The following is a 20,454-nucleotide window of genomic DNA, read 5'->3' on the forward strand; positions in this document are numbered from 1 at the left end:
GGAAAACCAGCTGAGACAGGGGGGGTGCCGCCCATTAGTAATGGCCGGCAATGGCACACTGATGGCCGGCAGGGCTTCATCAGTGGCCGGCAGGCACAAATCCATGGCCGGCAGTGCTATGCCATGGCCGGCAGTGCCCCAAGAGGGCCACTCTGAAAGGTCCAAGTCGGGGTCCAAAAATGAGGCAAAAAGGATACAGGGTCCGGGAAGCTCGAACCGGTGACGTTCCACCGTGACAGTCGAGTACTGGGCGAGCAATCGAACTAGTTGTTGGGTGTACCTACAAGCACAACCAAGTCCTGGGGATGGTCAAAAATGGGGTGTCTACAGTTGCCCCTCTTTGACAGAACTCAACGGTCACAAAGTGACTGGAGTGAGTGTCAAAGCCCAGAGACGACCTATTTTTGACAAGGCCGAAGACTCAGACAATCGATCAATAGAACCATGCGGAGATATGCCCGGAGGCTAGGGCATAATGCTAGTGATATGCAAGAGGCAAGGGCATGACTAGCAATCATGCCAAGGATGCTGTAACGAAGCAAACATGCGACAGTTTTAAACGAGTAGATGACAGTCTTACATATTCCCACAGGAAGGATGCAAGAAAGATTATGCAATGCTTACCACATTTCACGCGGAGTGAATACAATACCTGTGTGGCTCGTCTGGCCATGTCAGCTTCAAATTAACCGTACATACAATATCGTGCCTAAAAAAGAAATGAACTTAACAGGTACAATATTGTTAGAAACATGCATAACAATGCAATTGAGAAGCGCGTGACTACGCATGTAAGTAAAGCACACGCGACCACGTGCACAATGTGTGAAGCAAGATTTGAATATATATATACACATGTAAGTAAAGCACGCAGTGACGCAAGCAATGTGTAACAAAACTTGAGAGTGAACACATATAAGTAAAGCGCACGCGACAACGTGCACAATGTGTGGAGAGGAACTTGAACGTACACATGTAAGTAAAGCATGCAGTCACGCAGGCAATGTGTAAAGAGGAACTTGAATGTACTCATGTAAGTAAAGCATGCAGTCACGCAGGCAATGTGTAAAGAGGAACTTGAATGTACACATGTAAGTAAAGCATGCAGTCACACAGGCAATGTGTAAAGAGGAACTTGAATGTACACATGTAAGTAAAGCATGCACGTATGCACGCAATGTGTATAGAAACTTGAAATTGAACACATGTAAGTAAAGCAATGCATGTATGAACGCAATGTGTATAGAAACTTGAAATTGAACACATGTAAGTAAAGCAATGCACGTATGCATGCAATGTGTATAGCAGGAATGAACACATGTAAGTAAAGCAGTGCACGTATGCACGCAATGTGTAACCTCCTGTGAGATGCATAAACACATGTAAGTAAAGCATACGTGGAAACGCATGCAATGTGTAAAGCAAGCAAGGTATGAACACATGTAAGTGAAGTGCACGCAGAAATATGCACAATGTGTAACCACCTGAGAATACGTATACACATGTAAGTAAAGCAGGCAATAATGTACGCAATGTGTATAGAAACTTGAAATTGAACACATGTAAGTAAAGCTATGCACGTATGCACGCAATGTGTATAGAAACTTGAAATTGAACACATGTAAGTAAAGCAATGCACGTATGCACGCAATGTGTATAGCAGGAATGAACACATGTAAGTAAAGCAGTGCACGTATGCACGCAATGTGTAACCTCCTGTGAGATGCATAAACACATGTAAGTAAAGCATACGTGGAAACGCATGCAATGTGTAAAGCAAGCAAGGTATGAACACATGTAAGTGAAGTGCACGCAGAAATATGCACAATGTGTAACCACCTGAGAATGCGTATACACATGTAAGTAAAGCAGACAATAATGCACGCAATGTGTATAGAAACTTGAAACCAAACACATGTAAGTAAAGCAATGCACGTATGCACGCAATGTGTATAGAAACTTGAAGGGGTAGATTCAACTTGAAGCATGGTAAAGACATGTTATTCATGAAATCGAAATGCAAAGCACTGCAACACAGTATAATTGAAGCGATTCGTGGGATTCACAAGATACAAAAAGGATACCGGAAGGGACGTTCCTCGCACGCACCGAGCATCGCTCACAGAAGTCATGGCCTGAGGTCAACTCGAAGGTCTACTTACGTTCCAAAGGTGCACTTTCTTGCACTATCTTGAGTAATGAAGGTGCCAAACCGTATAATTGACCAGAACAAGGGCGCAGAAGGTGCATCGACCGCAAGGGAAGGTTACCGGTATCAATTCCAATACTCTGCCGCCCTACTCTCCTTTTTCTTTACTTTCCTTTTTACTGGTAGTTTAAGCACATTGCACTGCCTCAGGCAGGTTTTACCTTTTTCAAAAGTATGTATTTTTGTAAAACACATGAGGGAAATGAAACAGCTATTTTGTTCAAAAGGTGTTACATTTGCGCTCCATACATCGCATTGCATGGTATCACATAACAATGTGAACGAGATTGAAATCGTGTTTGAAAATTTAAGCAATTGCATCGTAATAACCAGGTAGTGAACCGACTTACAACTCAATAAGCAAAACAAAGAAACTCGATAAACTGGCCAAGTGCGAATACAACTCGATAAGCAATACAAAGACTCGATGAATGAAAGGAAGACAATTACAACCTGACACAGAAAAAGAAAACTAAATGTTTCAAACAAGACACGACAAAGTCCAACAGGACAAAACAAGACCTTGAAAGACACAAGGAATAGGACTCCACTGCAACGGACAACTGGGTCTTCAGTGAGGGAGCCAAGGAGCAAGAGGGAAGTGATGCCAGCCACTGATGAGCCACTGCCAGCCATCAGTGTGCCACTGCCGGCCATTGATGAGCCACTGCCGGCCATCGATGGCAGACTCTCCGAAAGGACGACATCTATCTTCCACTCACTTCCTTATCTTCTATATGAGTTCTAGCTTCGGGATTCTCTTCATTTCAGCTCAAATTTGCACCAAATGGAAGGACTTCTTGCCCAAAACCTCACAAATTGGATTGTTAACTTAGATGGCTAGGAAAAGCTCAATTTTTGGGGTTTTGGCATAAACGCACTATTCACATTGAGCCGTACCCCGCTGCGTTTTGCGTTTCTTCATGCCGCAACAAGATTTTGGAATCCGGTGACACATGTTTTTAGCTTTGGTGGGCAAGAGATATGTCCCACCTTCGAAGATTTCCAAGTTTTGATGGAATCCGAGCATAACGAGGAAATCTTGCCCCAACTCCGATTTGGCCACGTCCAAGCCTTAGGATAGATGTGCGGCCTCACCTTGCGTGACGCTTGATCATTGGTTCATGACGGGGAGCTGGATATCCCGAGCTTGGTTTGCCGATTTTCAGGTGCTGGTAACCGCGGGGACCACCATTGGCAGGGCTATCGGCGACACGCACTTTGTTTGTGCTTGCTATCTCATTTCTTGCTTGCCCCGGGCTCCGGTGGGTTTAGCACTCATTTGATCGAAGTAGCCAAGGGCCTAAAAGAGGGCAAAAGCAGCATTGCCATGACATTGGCTGAGACATTGATGGGTTTAGATGCTTTTCATCGTCGGGAGACGGAACCCTTTTCTTGCTTTTCTCTCAACATACATCTCTCTATTCTTTATTCTCTCATTTTTCATCGCTTCCCAGGTGTGGTTGATGGATAAATTGAAGGTTGTGGACTCTTGCTCAGCATACTCAGCTCGCGGCTACTTCTTTCGGCGACGTTTGGTCGATGCCCTTGATGAGGGATGGTGGTACGACTGGATGTGCAATTTGTCCGCAGACCGCATTGCTTGGCGCTGTCCTTGGCTCAACCTGCCAGCAATGAGTTACAGCATGACCCGCTAACCTGGGGTTCAACTGATTGGCATGACACACTGTGTCTTTTATTTTCTGTTCCAGTTCCAGCGCCAATTCGGCCATGATCAGACTTGCCCGCTAGAAGGGATAGAGTATCCGGCTGCATGTCCAGCCCGAGGGGCACAGCTCGCCCGGTATGCTACGGCATGGAGGACGAGAGAGCTCCTGGCCCCCGCCCCCACTTTCAGTTGCACTTTGTCTGATGAGTGCTTGGATTGGCTCAATGAAGAGGCACAGATTGGGCCCAGCTTGGCATCAGAGGCTTCGACCAGCTCTAGGAGGGAGCGCAGGAACACCTGACTTATCTATGCCCCGGATTTATTGCTTTATTAGTACTTTCAAGTTTTCTTTATGAATGTAATAAAAGAAACTTCAATTTGTATGCAAGAGTAGGAAGACTCCGTTTTGAAAGCAATGAAATCGAAGGTTGTGGGTTCTGAAAATTTTTCGCTTTGGTCCAAAAATGGTCTTAGTTGTAAAAAAATTAATTTGAACAAAGTCAACTTTTATTAAAACTTTTCGAAACCATTTTCGATATGGATCAGAACTGGACATGCCTGAAATCTATCACTAAGATACACAACCCCGGATCCTAGCAACTGGAAAGTTTCCCCTAGTCTGAAGAGCACCGCAGCACTGCATGGCAACGGAAAGTTGCCCCTAGTCTGAATAGCACTGCATCGGAGATTACAATCGAAACTCTTGAATGCTGAATAAACAAAGATGACCGAGATGATCAAATGGACAAAGTTGATCGGGGGAAAAATTATGGCTGAACTTCAGGATGAAGTTGCCTACGTATCCCAAAGTTGGGAATCAAGCCTTACGTAGTTCAGTCTTGGGTTCACTCGAGTATTTTCACTCTCCTTTTACGCTCTAACTTTTGCCAAGGCCACCCTTTGCGGATTTTCAACCTTGCGAGCTCAGTTTTTATATTTTCTAATTTTTTATGCTCTAATTTTTTCCTAGGTCGCCCTTTCGGGTTTTCGGCCTGGCGAGCCTCTCAGGGGTAATATTTCTTCAACTTGTCCATGTTGATCGGTTGGGAAAACTCTAGGCCATCTAGGTCCATCAGAACCACAGCTCCACCTGACCAGATAGCTTTGATGATGTAGGGACCAGCCCAATTGGGTCTGAACTTGCCCCTAGGGTCGTGGATGGGAGCTCGGTTGTCCTTGAGCACCAAATCTCCTTCTTTTAGATTCGTAGACTTAACTTTCTTGTTGAAAGTCCGGGCAATTCTGTGTTGATAACCTTGAACATGATACAGTGCTTTCAGTCTTCTCTCATCAAAAAACATGAGCTCTTCAAATCTGCTCTGCTGCCAATCTGCTTTGGCTATCTGACACTCGGCCAGTACTCGCAATGACGGAACCTCAATCTCGATAGGTAGAACGGCCTCCATCCCGTAAACCAATGAATACGGAGTCGCCCCGGTAGAAGTTCTAATTGAAGTTCGGTAGCCCCACAGAGCAAACGGCAGCTTATCCGGCCAGTCCCGGTAGGTTTCCACCATCTTCTGCAGTATATGTTTGATATTCTTGTTGGCGGCCTCAACCGCTCCATTGGTTTGCAGCCGATATGTGGATGACTTATGAAAAGCCACGTTGTATTTCTCCAACAAATCAATCACTTCCTTCTTGAAGTGAGAACTGTTATCTGAAATTATCTCGTTCGGGACTCCGTAACAACAGATGATGTTGTTTCTAAAGAACTTCGCGACATGTGAAGCGTTCAACACTGCATAAGATTGGGCCTTGACCCACTTTGTAAAGTAATCTATCGCGACCAGGATGAATTCATGCCCATTCGACCCCTTCGGAGTAACAGCCCCGATCACATCGATTCCCCAAACTGAAAATGGCCATGGCGAAGTCATGTTGTACAGCTTCGACGGCGGAATATTCATGCGGTTTGCATGGATCTGACACTTGTGGCATCGCAGAACAAAGCTGATACAATCCTCCTTCATGGTGGACCAATAGTAACCCTATCTGAGGATCTTCTGAGCTAACATTACCCCGTTCATATGTGCACCACATTCTCCTCCATGGATGGCCTCCATTAGGCACTTTGATTCTTCAGCTTCGACGCACAGCTTATGCATTCCTAGATGACCTCTTTTGTACAGCTTACCCCCACAGATGATGAACTGAACGGCCATTCTTCTGATTGACTTTTTATCCTTGGCATTTGCCCCTGGTGGATACACCTCCTTCTCCAAGAAGTTCCAAACATCCTAATACCAGGGGTTCTCGTCCTGAACCTCATCTATAGCAGCAATCGACTCGTAGGCAGGCGCAAATTTCTGATCAATAATGACTGGACGCATCCGGACCCCAAACGGGATGTCTATCATAGAAGATAGAGTTGCTAGTGAATCTGCGAACCTGTTGTTCTCTCTTACTAGATGAGCAAAGTTTAGCTTCTCAAACCGAGGAATTAACAAGTCCAAGACCTGGTGATACATTATCATCTTTTCTTCTTTGACTTTCCAGTCTCCTTTTGCTTGAGATACAACGAGGTTCGAGTCTCCGACGACGTCCAACCGTTTTGCCCCTAGTTCCAAGGCTGCTTCTAGACCGGCAATGCATGCCTCATATTCTGCTTCGTTGTTCGAGACTTTGAATCAGAGTCTGAAGGCTAGAGGGATACGAGAATTGTCGGGTGCTATCAGCAACACCCCTATCCCATACCCGTATTGGTTTGACGCTCCGTCAAAGTACATCGTCCAAAATTCGTCGTCGATGTGAAAAATGGCTTCATCTGGGAATAAATACTCAATTTCTTCACCTCCTTCCACTGGATGATCGGCTAAGAATTCTGCTACTGCTCTTCCCTTGACTGACTTGTGTGTCACATATTTCAGGTCGAATTCGGAGAGCAACAGTAACCAACGAACTAGCCTACCCATAAGTGTTGGTTTCTCGAAAAGATATTTGATTGGATCCAGTCGTGAAACCAACATTACGGAGTGAGCTAACAGGTAGTGCCGCAGCTTCCTGGTAGCCCATACTAAGGCTAAGCAAGCCTTCTCCAACGGTGTGTAGCGAGTCTCATACTCTAGCATCTTCTTGCTCAGATAGTAGATGGCTCTCTCCACCTTGTCCTCTGATTCTTACGCGAGCATACAGCCCATTGTAGTCTCAGTTACTGAAAGATACAATATCAACGGTTTCCCCGGCTCTGGTGGTGACAACACGGGCGGGTTCTGTAAATATTCTTTGATCTGTTCAAAAGTAGCTTGGCATCGGCTGTTCCATTGGAATTTCGTTCCTTTCTTGAGGAGGCCAAAAAGTGGTTCACAAGTCAAGGTTAATTTTGAGATAAACCGTCTTATGAATTGCACTTTACCCAGAAACCCTCACACCTCCTTTTCAGTCCTTGGTGGTGGCATTTCTAAGATGGCCTTGATTTTGGAAGGGTCGACTTCGATACCTCTTTCTGTAATCAGAAACCCCAGCATTTTTTCCGCTGTAACACCAAACGTACACTTCTGAGGATTCAGCCGCAACCGAAATTCTCTGATCCTTTGAAAGAACTTTTGCAAGGCGGTGTAGTGGCCCTCTCTTTCTTTGGACTTGACAATCATGTCGTCAACGTACACCTCAACCTCTTTGTAGATCATGTCATGCAAAATATTGTGGTCGCGGCCCGTTGATATGTAGCTCCAGCATTCTTCAACCCAAACGGCATCACTCTTTAGCAGTAAGTCTCCCACGGGGTGGTGAAAGCAGTCTTTTTCTTATCTTCTGGTGCCGTCACTATCTGATTGTATCCTGAGAAGCCATCCATAAAAAAAAGCAACGCGTGCCCTGCTGTGAAGTCCACTAACTCATCAATATGCGGCAAGGGAAAGTCGTCCTTCGGACTAGCTCTGTTCAAATCCCTGAAATCCACGCATACTCGGATCCTACCATCCTTCTTCGGCACTGGAACGATGTTGGCCAACCAAGTCAGGTATTCGGATATTAGCAGGAAGCCTATGTCGATTTGCTTGGTGACCTCTTCCTTAATCTTGAGAGCCCAATCCGGGCGGATCCTCCTGAGTTTCTGTTTAACAGGTCGGGCCTCGGGGTCAAGAGGGATCCGGTGCTGTACAATCTCAGGATCGATTCCAGGCATGTCTTCGTAGGACCACACGAAAACATCTTTGAAATCTTTTAATAAAGCGACTAAGCGCTCGCGTTCCTCCGAAGACAACGTGGACCCGATCTGGACCAGCCGCGGGTCCTTCTCAGTACCAATATTCACAGTAGTGATTTCATCCACTAAGGGTTTAACAAATCTTTCCTGCTCTTGATCAATTAATCGTTGCAAAACCGGAGGAATTTCTTCCTCGTCGTTTTTGTCAAATTTTGAAAGTCCTGATTCAAGAAATAAATCAAAGGCACAGAAAAGTACTCAGAAACCACATCCACATCATTCTCATTAAGCATATCCAAATCGTCCGATTCTTCAGTTACAACAAACTCAAAAGAGAAAGAAAAAAACGACCTAGATAGGACTGTGGCATCCAGGTTATCACCCCCAGGAATACCGGACTCAGACTCAGTCGAGCTGGAACCTGATTCCGACTCACAAGACTCGGTGGAATCAGATTCCGGCTCACTACCTGACCCGGTGCTGCTCGACAAAAATTCCTCTTCGTACTGCCAAACGAGAGAGGGTGCGAAGGATGCATGCAAAATAGTTGATGGTAGGCCCGCAGCCGATTCATTCCCGATCATCGACACCGAGAAGTTATCCCGCAAGCACTTCTAGTCGATCGGAAGATCTGAAAGTAGACATGCCAGCGCTACCCCCATTTCAAGTTCGGTGTCCTCAGATTCCGCTTTCTTACTCTGCTCAACCCCAGCCAGTGGGTCTATCTACTCTTCGGCATTGTCATCCCCAGATAACTGTAGGTCAAAAAAGATCTCGAAACCTGGCACGCGCTTCCTCTCCGCATTCAGCCACAGCTCGGGGAAGCCACAAAATGGAAAATCCTCCCCCTCCAGGATGAAACGTCCGTTTAGGGTACCCTGGATGGGCCGGTGCATTAATTCAAAAGGCTTCCCTACCTATTTCGCTCTGGCTCTTTCAGCCATCTCCTTGCCCTTCCTTTTCCAATCCTCTGTGGTAGGTAGATTACCCAAGCCAAAGGTATGGGGGTTGTGTGGCACTTCGGCCAATGTTGCGACGCCCTTCCGGCCGCTCTTTCCCAATCCCATCCCGGGGATGTGATGAAGTTTGTTCATGAGGTATACTGCTTGAACACTAGTATACAACCCCTTATTAGCCGCCATAATGTTCTGCACAACCCGAGCCTCAGCCAAGGTAAAACCCGATATGAACACATCCTATATACCGTGTTCAATTTCTAGAACAGGCGTAGATACCTCCGGTGGTGGATGAATCGATGAATTTCCAAAAACAATGGCTACTCCCTTCCCATGGGGGTATTTCACTATTTGATGCAAGGTGGATGACACTGCCCTCACCTGATGTAGCCACGGCCGCCCCAAAAGTAAATTGAAGGTTGCCGGAACTTCTAAGATGTGGAAGTCTATCTCATGTTGCCCTGGCCCAACCTTAGTCTGAATTTTGACAGTCCCCATCACCTCCCTGCTTGTGTTATCATAGGCTCTGATCACCTGAGTAGTTGGCGCAAAGTCTGCGGGCTTCAAACCGATTGCATATGCCGTCTTCGACGGGTAGACATTGGTGGCGGACCCGGTATCGACAAGAACCATCGGTATCCATTTGCCTCTGCATTCCACAGAGATGTAGAGAGGTTTGTTGTGATTTACGCCCTCGGGCAGTAGTTCTTTGTCAGAAAAGGTCAACGTCGGGGAACCTCTTCCCGGAAAAACCAATCCAACTAACTACTCCGGCGTAGTCTCTATCGAGAGTTTGGCCTTGTCCATGGCTGAAAGGACAGCCTGTCTATGTACTCGAGAAGCCATAAGCAGTCCCCAGATGGAGATGTCTGCTTGTATCTTTTTCAACTGTCTCAATACGGCCTCATCCTCGAGTTGTTTTTCTTTTTGCTTCTCTGCCTCCCTATCTTTTCTAGACGCCTTTGGTTGATCTAGGTGTGGAGGCTTGAAGTACAGTCCACTCCTAGTCATGTGATCGACTTCGCTGATATACCAGGTATCATCTGGTTGGTTACTTACCCAATCCTCGTCTGTGTGGGCAAGACATAGATCATCGTCCTCCCACCACATTCCATCGGCGGCCGACAGACACCTGTCCGACTCTGGTATGACCGTCCTCATACTCGCAGTACCCTCCATCCATATGCTTGCAGCATCTTCTGTCCTTGTGCCCACAGCACTTTCGGCTCCCTCATAGGCTTTAGCTTTCCTGATTCTCTCAGAGTCCCAAAACTTTTCCTGTTCCAACTGCATCAGTGCAGTTTGTTGTTCAGCTTTCCCTTCATCCACAATGTTCAAGTCCCGAGCAAAATTCTTCGTACCGGTGCTCTCCGGTAATATATCCTGATTTCCGGCCCTTCCGGTCACAACCGTTATTCTTGCCCCTGCCGGGCCCTGTCCCAACTGAGATTCTTCAACAACGTCTGGCAAGTCATCAAGCCACTCGGTAACTTCTACTGATTCCTCAAAATCTGACCAGTTGACTGCCATGTCCTCCGGGCTTTGTTCGTCGAACAATTGGAAGTCAGCGAGGTCTCTTTCCATAGCTGCTAAGTCCTCTGATCTCTGATCTAACCCATCACCCTGTATCACACAAAGTTCTGCCCTTTCCGGCAACTCCATACTTGATCTATCCTGGCCTACCGACAAAATGTAGTCACTCGGACTGTACATCTTTCCAGCAAAAATCCCAGACTCCTCAGATTTTATCCCAACAATCTCATTCTCCTCAGCAAACTTCCCCGTTCTGTCTTTGACAGTCACCACCGTTGGTTTGGGTTGGGTTCTGGGGATGTCCATCATGCATAAGTCGGTGCAGTCAGGAAGGAGCACCTCCGGCTTGGGTAGGTGGGAAGGAGTGATATATATGCTAGGGTCATAACACACGACCCCAGTCTAGATGAAATTGATTCTTTTGGGAGGTGGAGCTTGGTTGTGTGGTGGGAGGGGGTTTGTTGTGACATTGGGTTCCTCTGGAGGCAAAATCACCCCATTATCGATGAGATCTTGAACCTCATGACGTAACCGGTAGCATTGGTCGGTGTCGTGACCGTGCTATTGGTGGAATGCGCAATACTTGGCTGGGTTGTGGGTAGGGGGAAGTTTTTCCAGCAATGGCCTCGGCTCTAAGGGCTTCAAGTGCCCTTTTCTGATCAAAACCCCTAGAGCTTTGGATAGGGGCATATATAGTGGAGCGAAGGTTCTCCGGTTTTTGGGTGGGTATCTAGCTATTTGTGGGTTACTTCCGGACGCACTGGAGAAAGGTGTGGCTGCCATGGGTCTTGGAAGGGGAGGGGGGGATGGTGGTGACCATGCTGACTTCCGAAGCCCTTGTATTCGTAGCACTGCTTGTGCCTGCGTTGTTGTTGCGGTTGAAAGTCCTTCGGGGCTGCTCCTTATCCTGGTCAATCAGACCTTGTTTCATTGCATTTTCAATTTGTACCCCCATCTCATGCAAATTTGAAAAAGTGGGAAAGGGGAGCACAATCATTTTTTGCATCAGTTTTGGCTGGAGATTGGGCACAATCATCCTGATTTGATCCTTATCGGTAGGCCTCAGGGTCATCATCGAAGCCTTCACCCTCCACCGAGTTACAAATTTCGAGAAGCTCTCTTTAGGCTCCTGCCTTGTTGTTTCGAGATCCCGGCTTGTAATCTCGATTTGAGTATTGTAAGAGTATTGCGCAATAAAGGCCTCGGCCATTTCATCCCAACTCCGCTTGACATCATCCTCTAACTTCGCATACCATATAGCGGCCACACCCGACAGGGTCCGGCCGAATAACGAAAGCTTCTGCGGTCTAGTGAGGCCCATTGGCCGTAATATGTCTAAAAATAACCGGAGGTGCACCATGGGATCCCCAGATCCGTCGAAACGATCGATTTGCAGCATCTTGAACCTATCTGGTAGCATCACAGCCACATCGGTATATCCGTCCTCGATATCCGGAATAGCCTTTACCCCTTGGGATTTCTTGAACAACTTCTCGAGTTTGCTCAATTTCAGTGCTGTTGGGTCTACTTCGAACTCAAAGGGAGAGTCCAGGTGGTTGATAGGCGTAGGTGCCTTGGACAGTTGAGGTAGAAATGCGGGCAGAGATGGCCCCGTTGGAATGTCTGTGTCCTCCTGGAGGATCTGGACATTTGGCAAGATGTTCTGGGTATTTGGCAGGACATTCTGGACAGTTGGTGCCTGCTCAGGTAGCGGGACCCCTGGTGGGGGAGGAGCTTGATGTGAGGTTGATGCTCCATTCTGCTGTTGCAGTCTAGTGATGAGCTCGGCCTGCTGGGTCATGATTGTGGCCTGCTGTTTAGAGAACTCCGTTTGGCGGACAGCGTCCTTCTGCATTTGCTTCATGCTCTCTTGAAGCTGGCGCATCATTTCTTCCATCCTGGCCATGTTCTACTGATTCTGTTGACTGGCTGGTACGTGTATCTCTATGGTAGAAACCGAGATCTCGGTCCGACTGTTTCTTGCTAGGGTAGACCACTACTCTAGTAACCTCTGTTCAGACACACTGCGCTTTCTCGGCCTCCGTCTAATAACTGGGGGTAGAGAGTGAAACACTGGTTGTCCGTCAACCAGATCCTCAGATCGATTGAGTCGACGACCTCTTGTCCAGGGTGCTTGGGGAATATCTGCTTGGTCTGAAACAATTGTGCTAGAACTGCCCTAGCAAAAAGATAAATAAAGCAATAAGGAAACAAATAAACAGATAAACGGATAGCATAACAGCGTAAATAAACACAACACATAGTCGGGTATAATCAACATGCAGTTGATAAGTTGAATACACTGTTCTCAGACATTGATCATTATTTCCAAACTACTGCCCCCCAGACTGAATCGGATACCCGCAGATAACTGATTTCGAAAATACTGAACTAGTGCCCGCAGGCCTGATACCCAAAATACTGAACTGGTGCCCTCAGGCCTGATATCCAAACTTGTAGGCCGATACATGCATTCCTGTAGAGGCCAACTCTAAAGCACATAGCAAACAAGTGAGAGCCAAAACACCCCTATATTGGGATAGGGTTTCCCTGTCCTATTTTGTCAGGAGCTAGGGTTTCACTACACACGGAGTGGTTTCAAACAATCTATAATTGGGTAAGCAACCTGTCCTAGCTTTGGAATGGTCACTATGGATTCCGAATATGCACTAGGTCGAATGGTCAAAAAGGGTGCCCCGGTAAAACCGGGGTTTGTGTTCCTGTCGTGGCAGAGCCCGCAATCGGTCAGCCTTTGGTACGCTTCTCGAAGCGAGCCTCCAGCAAACCGTTCAGGAATAGCATACGGCAAACACGGTGTCCTAGGCGCACCAATGCAAATGCAATGCAAAGAAACACATAAGTGTAGTCAAAAGAAGATATCATGAGTTCGAGTTAAGTTTTCTAACTCCCCGGCAGAGTCGCTAGAAACTGTAGATGCGCCCTCGGGCCTCATGCTATAGTTCGGACTCAATTTGTGTCACGGTCCTGTATCTAATCTCGCAGAGTGCAATGCAAGACCGATGAATCATCAAAGAGTCCAAATCCGGCAAATCGTTTTGGAAAACAGATTTTTTTAGAAAAAAGTGCCAAACATGGACTGCTTTGCCGGATACAGAGTCGCCACCTAAATATTTATTTTGAGGGAATTTAGGAAACCCTAACTCGTTGCCTATGGCCGCGTGTTCGTCATCACCAAAGTTGCCTCGGCTCGGGAACTTGGGTACGGTTGGGGAAGGACAGCTATGAGCACCCCCTCTCGCTCGATCAAAGATCGGCCTCTACTAACCATGATATCTAGTTTTGAAAACATTATGCGTTCTTATTCCGGTTATTAGCCTAGATTTACTATGTGATGCGCACATCATACAAGTATAGACTGGATCGCCTGAATTGGAACAAAACATTTCATGTTTGTTTTGAAAAGGGTTTGCTACTCGCAAGTAGGCTTAAAATGCGGATTTGCCACCCTCAGGTGGGCTTAGAAAACTTGATGATTTGCCACTCTCAAGTGGGCTTAAAACTCACAATTGATGAATTGTTCAAATCCAAATAACCCAACCTTCACCCACAGGCATTCAGGCAGATATACCACATAATCAGGTAGTCTCATGGTAAGCATGCTATCATCGCAGTCACTCACATACATGCAAGCATGCTAAAGCATAAAAAGCTTACCGAGTACTCCGAGCCAAAACAAAGAATATGTTAGAAATCCATGCATGATCCTAATTATACAGAAATGCCTAATGCAACACATGCAAAAATGCAACTACAGTAGGCTCGGCTATTCTAAACATGGCATACGAAATGCTACAGCTAACAAGTATTCAACTCGGAATTGAAATACAATGCAGTTAGTATGATGCGCCGAGCCCGGTGCATGCAAGACAGATGAATGGATGCAAACATGCAAGCATAAGTATGCTAATCAAACCATGCCCTAAACTAACCATCGAAAGCTAGTAAATAAAACGGAAGAAAGACGCGAGGTTGGAAGACACATACACAGTCACGCACACTTATTACAATTGTGCCCTCGCTCGGAGGGTTCGAAAGAATAATACAAGCCACCGAATTAACTAACTCATAAGCTAATTAATTATCACAAAACCGAATTAATAACTAGCTACAACTAATTATTACACAACTACTAACTAACAAGTAAGCAGTAAATGAATGCTATTCCAGCTCTGTTTAAAGAAGAGGAAGGTATGCATGCTCGCTTCGGTTCCTTGCCTTAGAATGCCTTCCGTTTGCTCTTTGGAGGCTCTGTTTGCAGGGTGTCTTCCAGTTCTGGTTGCTGGGAATTACCAAAACACTGCAGGGGAAGCCACCAGTGGCCTGCCGGCCATGGAAGGAGCACTGCCGGCCATAGATGGCCCACTGCCGGCCAAGGATGTGACACTGCTGGCCATCAGTGGCAGGCTGCCGGCCACTGGTGTGCTGTGACACCAAACTGCAACGAAGCACAAAATAGAGAAAATGGAGGGTCTCCCAGGGGTGTATACGCACCATGGCACTCCAAATCACCTCAAAACATCAAGGGAGAGGCCTAGTCGGATCGACGACCATCAATCACGCATCCCGATGCATGATGGCCAAAGATCCCACTTGTGCAAATCAATATGAAAATGAATGCACAAATACAACACATAAAATCTAGAACTCTATCATGAATCATCAAGAGCTTCGGTAACTGAGAATTGAGACACGTTCCATCACTCGGAGTATGAAACTCCCCTCGTTCCTCGTGCTCAGATTAATGCTTAATCCGAACAATGCAATGCATGTATGTCATATGTAGCTTAAATATGCGATATGAGGCTCGATTATGCAAGGCATGCCAAATGCAATGCAACTAGGATACGAATGTGCAAACTAAGCTAATGTGACACAAACACACTAAGTATGCAATAAGGATACGCAATACGACTAGCTAAATGACATGCAAACATGCGAACATGATATCATGCAAACATGCGACCAATGTAATGCAATGTGCCAAACATGAATTGGTGGACTTAAACCATAAAGGGGCAGACCTCAGCCCATCCCAAAACAGTGGCCATTAGATGAAAATGAGACAATCGAAATGCGTGCACACATGCACGCAAACCGAGGACCGAACCTAAGGCACAAATGCAACTCTAAAAAGGCATGGCGAGGCATGAAGGATGGCATACAAGCATGTAAATTTCAGCACTGAATCATGATGCTAAATGATCCCGAAACATGGAAATATGGCACCCGATGCATGGAATAAACCCCGAAACTCGAAACTAGGCACATGCATTGACTTATAGCTATACAAAGCATGTATTATTTGATCATGAAGTCTAAAGACAGAACCAAGCCAATCCCAAAACATGAACATTTCTAGTTTAAAGCATGGCCAAAAGGTGCTCACATGAAGGGCTAAGGCAACATGCAAGATTGGCTAGTAAGCATGAGTTGTATGGCATGTATATGAAGCATATGAAATCTCACCAAACCAACCAAAATCAGTGAACAACATATGCCAAAATATGTCCAAATAATCATGGAAATGCAGCCAATGCATACAAAAATGAGGGGCTTCTTTGGAGGGCCATGCAAGGGATCATTAAGCACATACAAGATGGACACTTAGCATAGCACAAGCAACTCTGAAAATCAAATATGACCACCCTAAAACTCGCCAAATTGGCCCTGGAAAGTGACTTCGAAGCATGCAAAAGGGGTCCCTTTGGAAGGCCAACAATGCTAGTAAAGAGAATTAGGGGTGAGAGGGTCACCCCTCCATGATTTTGGAGCTCAAGAATACATCAAAGCCACTGGATTTCAGTGGCCAAGAGGCCAAAACAAGGCCAATGCAAATGGTCTAATGTATGGCTCAGAGCATGAAGAAATGAAGCATGCAAGGGAGAAGATGACTCCAAACAGAAAAGTGACCTCAATCAAACTTAAATAGGAGGTCAAAAAAAGACTTTTTCCAGTTTATATCAAATCTCAAAAATATTCACAAGTAAGGCTAAAATAGGATGCAAAAATAGCCCTAAAAGAGAGATTGAGAAAACAAGGAAGTAGATGACTTCAAACAGCAAAGTGTCCTTAAGAAAAATTGAAGAGGGACTAAAAATAAGACACTTCACAGTTTAGCTCGAAGCCCAGAAGTGCTCACAAATAAGGCAAATATATCATACAAAATAAGCCCTACAAAGAAGAGTAAAGCATGCAAGGGTGTAGGAGGCCTCAAACAGCAAAGTGCCCTTATACAATCTTCAAAAGGAGCTCAAAATATGACACTTTTTAGTTCAAAACAAAGTCCAGAAGTGCTTGCAAGTATAGCTTATAAATGAAGCAAGAAAATGCAAGCTTGAGGGAAATAGGCACTTACCCTTGAAGAGCAGCAAACCAGGGGCTTTTGGCCCAAAATTTTGAGCTTTCAACCTCTTCAAATGGCCTCTAAGATGCTGGAATGAGTGATGGAGGTCTTGTGCTATGAGGTGTAGTGCAAAAGTGCAAGGAAATCCAACTTCAAACCACCAAACACACACAATATAGAGAGAGAGGAAGCTTTTCTCTTCAAAAAACTTAGAACCCTATCTAAGGATGAAGCCTCTTGCTTATATAGAGCAATGCAAAGCCAAAGCTTCTTTTAGAAGCTTTTCAAGGGCTTCATCCCGCCACACGTGTATGGAGGGGAGTAAACAAAAAACCAGTTGGCTCAAAATATCTGGAGGAAAACCAGCTGAGACAGGGGGGGTGCCGGCCATCAGTAATGGCCGGCAGTGGCACACTGGTGGCCGGCAGGGCTTCATCAATGGCCGGCAAGCACAAATCCATGGCCGGCAGTGCTATGCCATGGCCGGCAGTGCCCCAAGAGGGCCACTCTGAAAGGACCAAGTCGGGGTCCGGGAAGCTCGAACCGGTGACGTTCCACCGTGACAGTCGTGTACTGGGTGAGCAATCGAACTAGTTGTTGGGTGTACCTACAAGCACAACCAAGTCCTGAGGACGGTCAAAAATGGGGTGTCTACAATTAGCAACAAAAGGGCGGTGCTTGGCTAGGAGGTTGTGTGCACAAGTGAAGAGACAAAGCACTTTAAGGCACAAAATATGGGGAGAGAGAGAGAGAGAGGAATATAGAGAGGGGGACATATGTATGGCTCTCAACCAATTTCAGAACCTGGAGAAGGGAGAGGAAGCCTCTCTCTTATAGAGAAACAACTCTCAAGCTTCTTGAGAAAGCCAAGAGCCCCAAGCAATCCCTCCATACACAATTTGTGCCCTCTAACTGGCACAGCTGGCATAGCTGGCATCCACAAACTCTATAAAATATGCAGGAAGGCCGCCGACCAGAAAAAGTGGTCGGCCGACCACTTTTTCTGGTCGGCCTGCTACTTTTTCTGGTTTTTCAGGATAAAAAGTGGTCTCCCGGAAATAAAAGTGGTCGGTAGGTGGTCTCCAATGCAAAAAATTGGTCGACTAGTGTCCAAAATGAAACCCTATAAGTTAGCTTTCCAATGGCACTAGCCTTGTATCAAAATTTCACCTGTGCAAAAAGTTATGCCTGTTTTGGTGAAGCCACGCAGTTTCGGTCCAACCGGATTGATGTCCTAATTCAACTAACCATATCTCCCCCGTCCGGACTTGGCTTTAGGAGATTCTTGAGTGAAAAATAAAGCCCCAAAAGTAATATTTCCAATGGTGGTGGCCTCATAGCTAAAATCCAAGTATGCAAATGAATAGGGCCGATTCAGCGAGGGCTGCTCGACTCTCTCTCTTAACGGTTCATGCCCATTTTCTTCTTCAACTTGGTTTCTTCCCTCTTCTCCAATTTTTCTCAACTCCAAACCCCTAAACAAGGTGTTTTGAAATATTTTTCACAGATTTCATCTCTCTTTCATTCATTTCCACTTTGTCCTTGCTCGGTTTACCAAAAAGCGCAACATTTAACGAAATGTGAGCGTCGGAACATCGTAGGAACTTCATTTTCAAAACATTTTAAAAGAGAGGGTTTCAAGGTCTAAAATATTTTGATCAAGATTTTTTTGGTCCAAAAGGGGTATGAAGTTGGGATTTGACTCTCTCTCATTGCCGAAGAAACTGAACCTTTCCCCTGCACACCTTTCTTCACCAAGTAAGCCATCAATAGTGCCCAAGTCTTAAGGGCGGTCAAAAATGGGGTGTGTACAAGTAATCATTATGAGAATAATAAATGTGGGTAGAGAATTTATTTAGCGGCTTGAAATCGATATAGCAAAGTAGTGATGGCTAGAAACTTTTTTCTTGAGTAGTTGATTTAATTTCGGGGATGAAATTTCCTATGGTGGGGAGGTTATGACGACCGAGTGTCCTATTCATTTCATTTTCCCTTGTTTAACCTTGGAATTGCCTTGTTGGGATGTTGGTTTAACTTAGGACTTGTTAATCATTTGGGTTTATTGTGTTCGGGAGTTTTTCCGCAAGACTTTGTTCGTGTTTATTCCGGCGCTAAATTCCTCTTGTTCCGGAGGGTGCGAGATCATGTCCGAAATGCCTAGAATTATGCTTAGAAAATTCTGGGTTGGAGGACCAGGGTCGCACGTGCGGGGCCTTGGGCCGCACGTGGGGAAATCAAGGGAGTTCTGGGCTGCTCACTGCATTATATGCAGGTGCGGGGTATGGTGCGGTTTGGGAGGGCTGTACATGCGAGGGTGAGGGCCGCAGGTGCGGGAAGCGGGCTCTGTACATCCGGGGGAAAGTGCCGCACGTGCGAGACGGGCTGAGTCCGAAAACTCTATTTTTTTTTTTTTTTTTGGCTTAGTGTGTGTCACTTTTTAACCCTCCCTTCTCACTCTAAAAACACTTTTGCTCCTCCCTTTTCTAAAAACTCTCATCAAACACTAAAAACTCTTGATTTCTTGTAATCCATTGGGTCTAGATCCATCATCTTTGACAAGTTCTGGAAAACAAAGCAAGAACTTCACTTTGTACGGTGGAGATCAAATTTCTACACCTTTTGATTCTAGGGTTTCATCAAATCTCTTCATCAAGCTTGAGGTATGGAATTTCTTAGAGTTATATATATGTTTTTGCAAGTCTTTGGTTGATTTTGAGAGTTCTTCTTTGATTATTTTAAAAATTGGTGTTTGGCTCAAGAAACTGATGGCTTTGCAAAGGAAATCCATCTTTTGTTCCTTTTAAAAGATTCTCTTGAAATGTTGAACCACATTGACTTGAGAATGATGTTTTTGGTGAGGTTTTGCTATGGGATGAGGAAATGTTGAGTTTTTGTGAAAAAAACGAACATAGAAATTGGGGGTTTTGGAAAAATATTGGGGATTTATGGATTTTCTTGGGTTAAATGAAGTAGTGAATGAAAATTTTATATTGTTGTTTGCAAATACGACAACTTCTTGATGTGTAAGGATTTGGAGACCATACTTGAATTTGTTGTTGAATGCCTATACATATGTGGTTAGGAATTGGCACTTTGTTGAGTTCCATGAAATATGAGAATTGTGATTTTGGGAAGTTGATGTTCAAAAACATTGCATGTAATCTTGAAATGACTTAAATGTTGAGAATTGCACAAGATGTGGAAAGGTTAACGTGTTGATAGATTGAACTAAACATGTGGCATTTTGTTAAATAATATTGAAGGGAGGAAAATAGGAAATGTGGATGTCATCGTATGGTTGTTGAGATACCTAAAAATGGAGAATTGTTATAAGGCATTGTTAATTATTGCATTACAACCTCTTTCAATTGATAATTATACATTTTGAATTTGAGTTTGGAAAAGTTTACAATGAGAAAAGAATATGTTTGAAATGGGAATTATTGAAATGTTTTGGGGTAAATACGTTGGTAAGTTTGGATAGGAGGTGTAGATGAAATGGATTAAGTTGGCCTAAGTGTCCGGGGTGAAAGACCGAAAACACGCGCGGATAAGGTACCACTTCCCTTTCGGTTA

The sequence above is a fragment of the Camellia sinensis genome, chromosome 5 (genome assembly GCF_055761805.1).
Source record: "Camellia sinensis isolate YWXY chromosome 5, ASM5576180v1, whole genome shotgun sequence".
Lineage (NCBI taxonomy): Eukaryota > Viridiplantae > Streptophyta > Magnoliopsida > Ericales > Theaceae > Camellia > Camellia sinensis.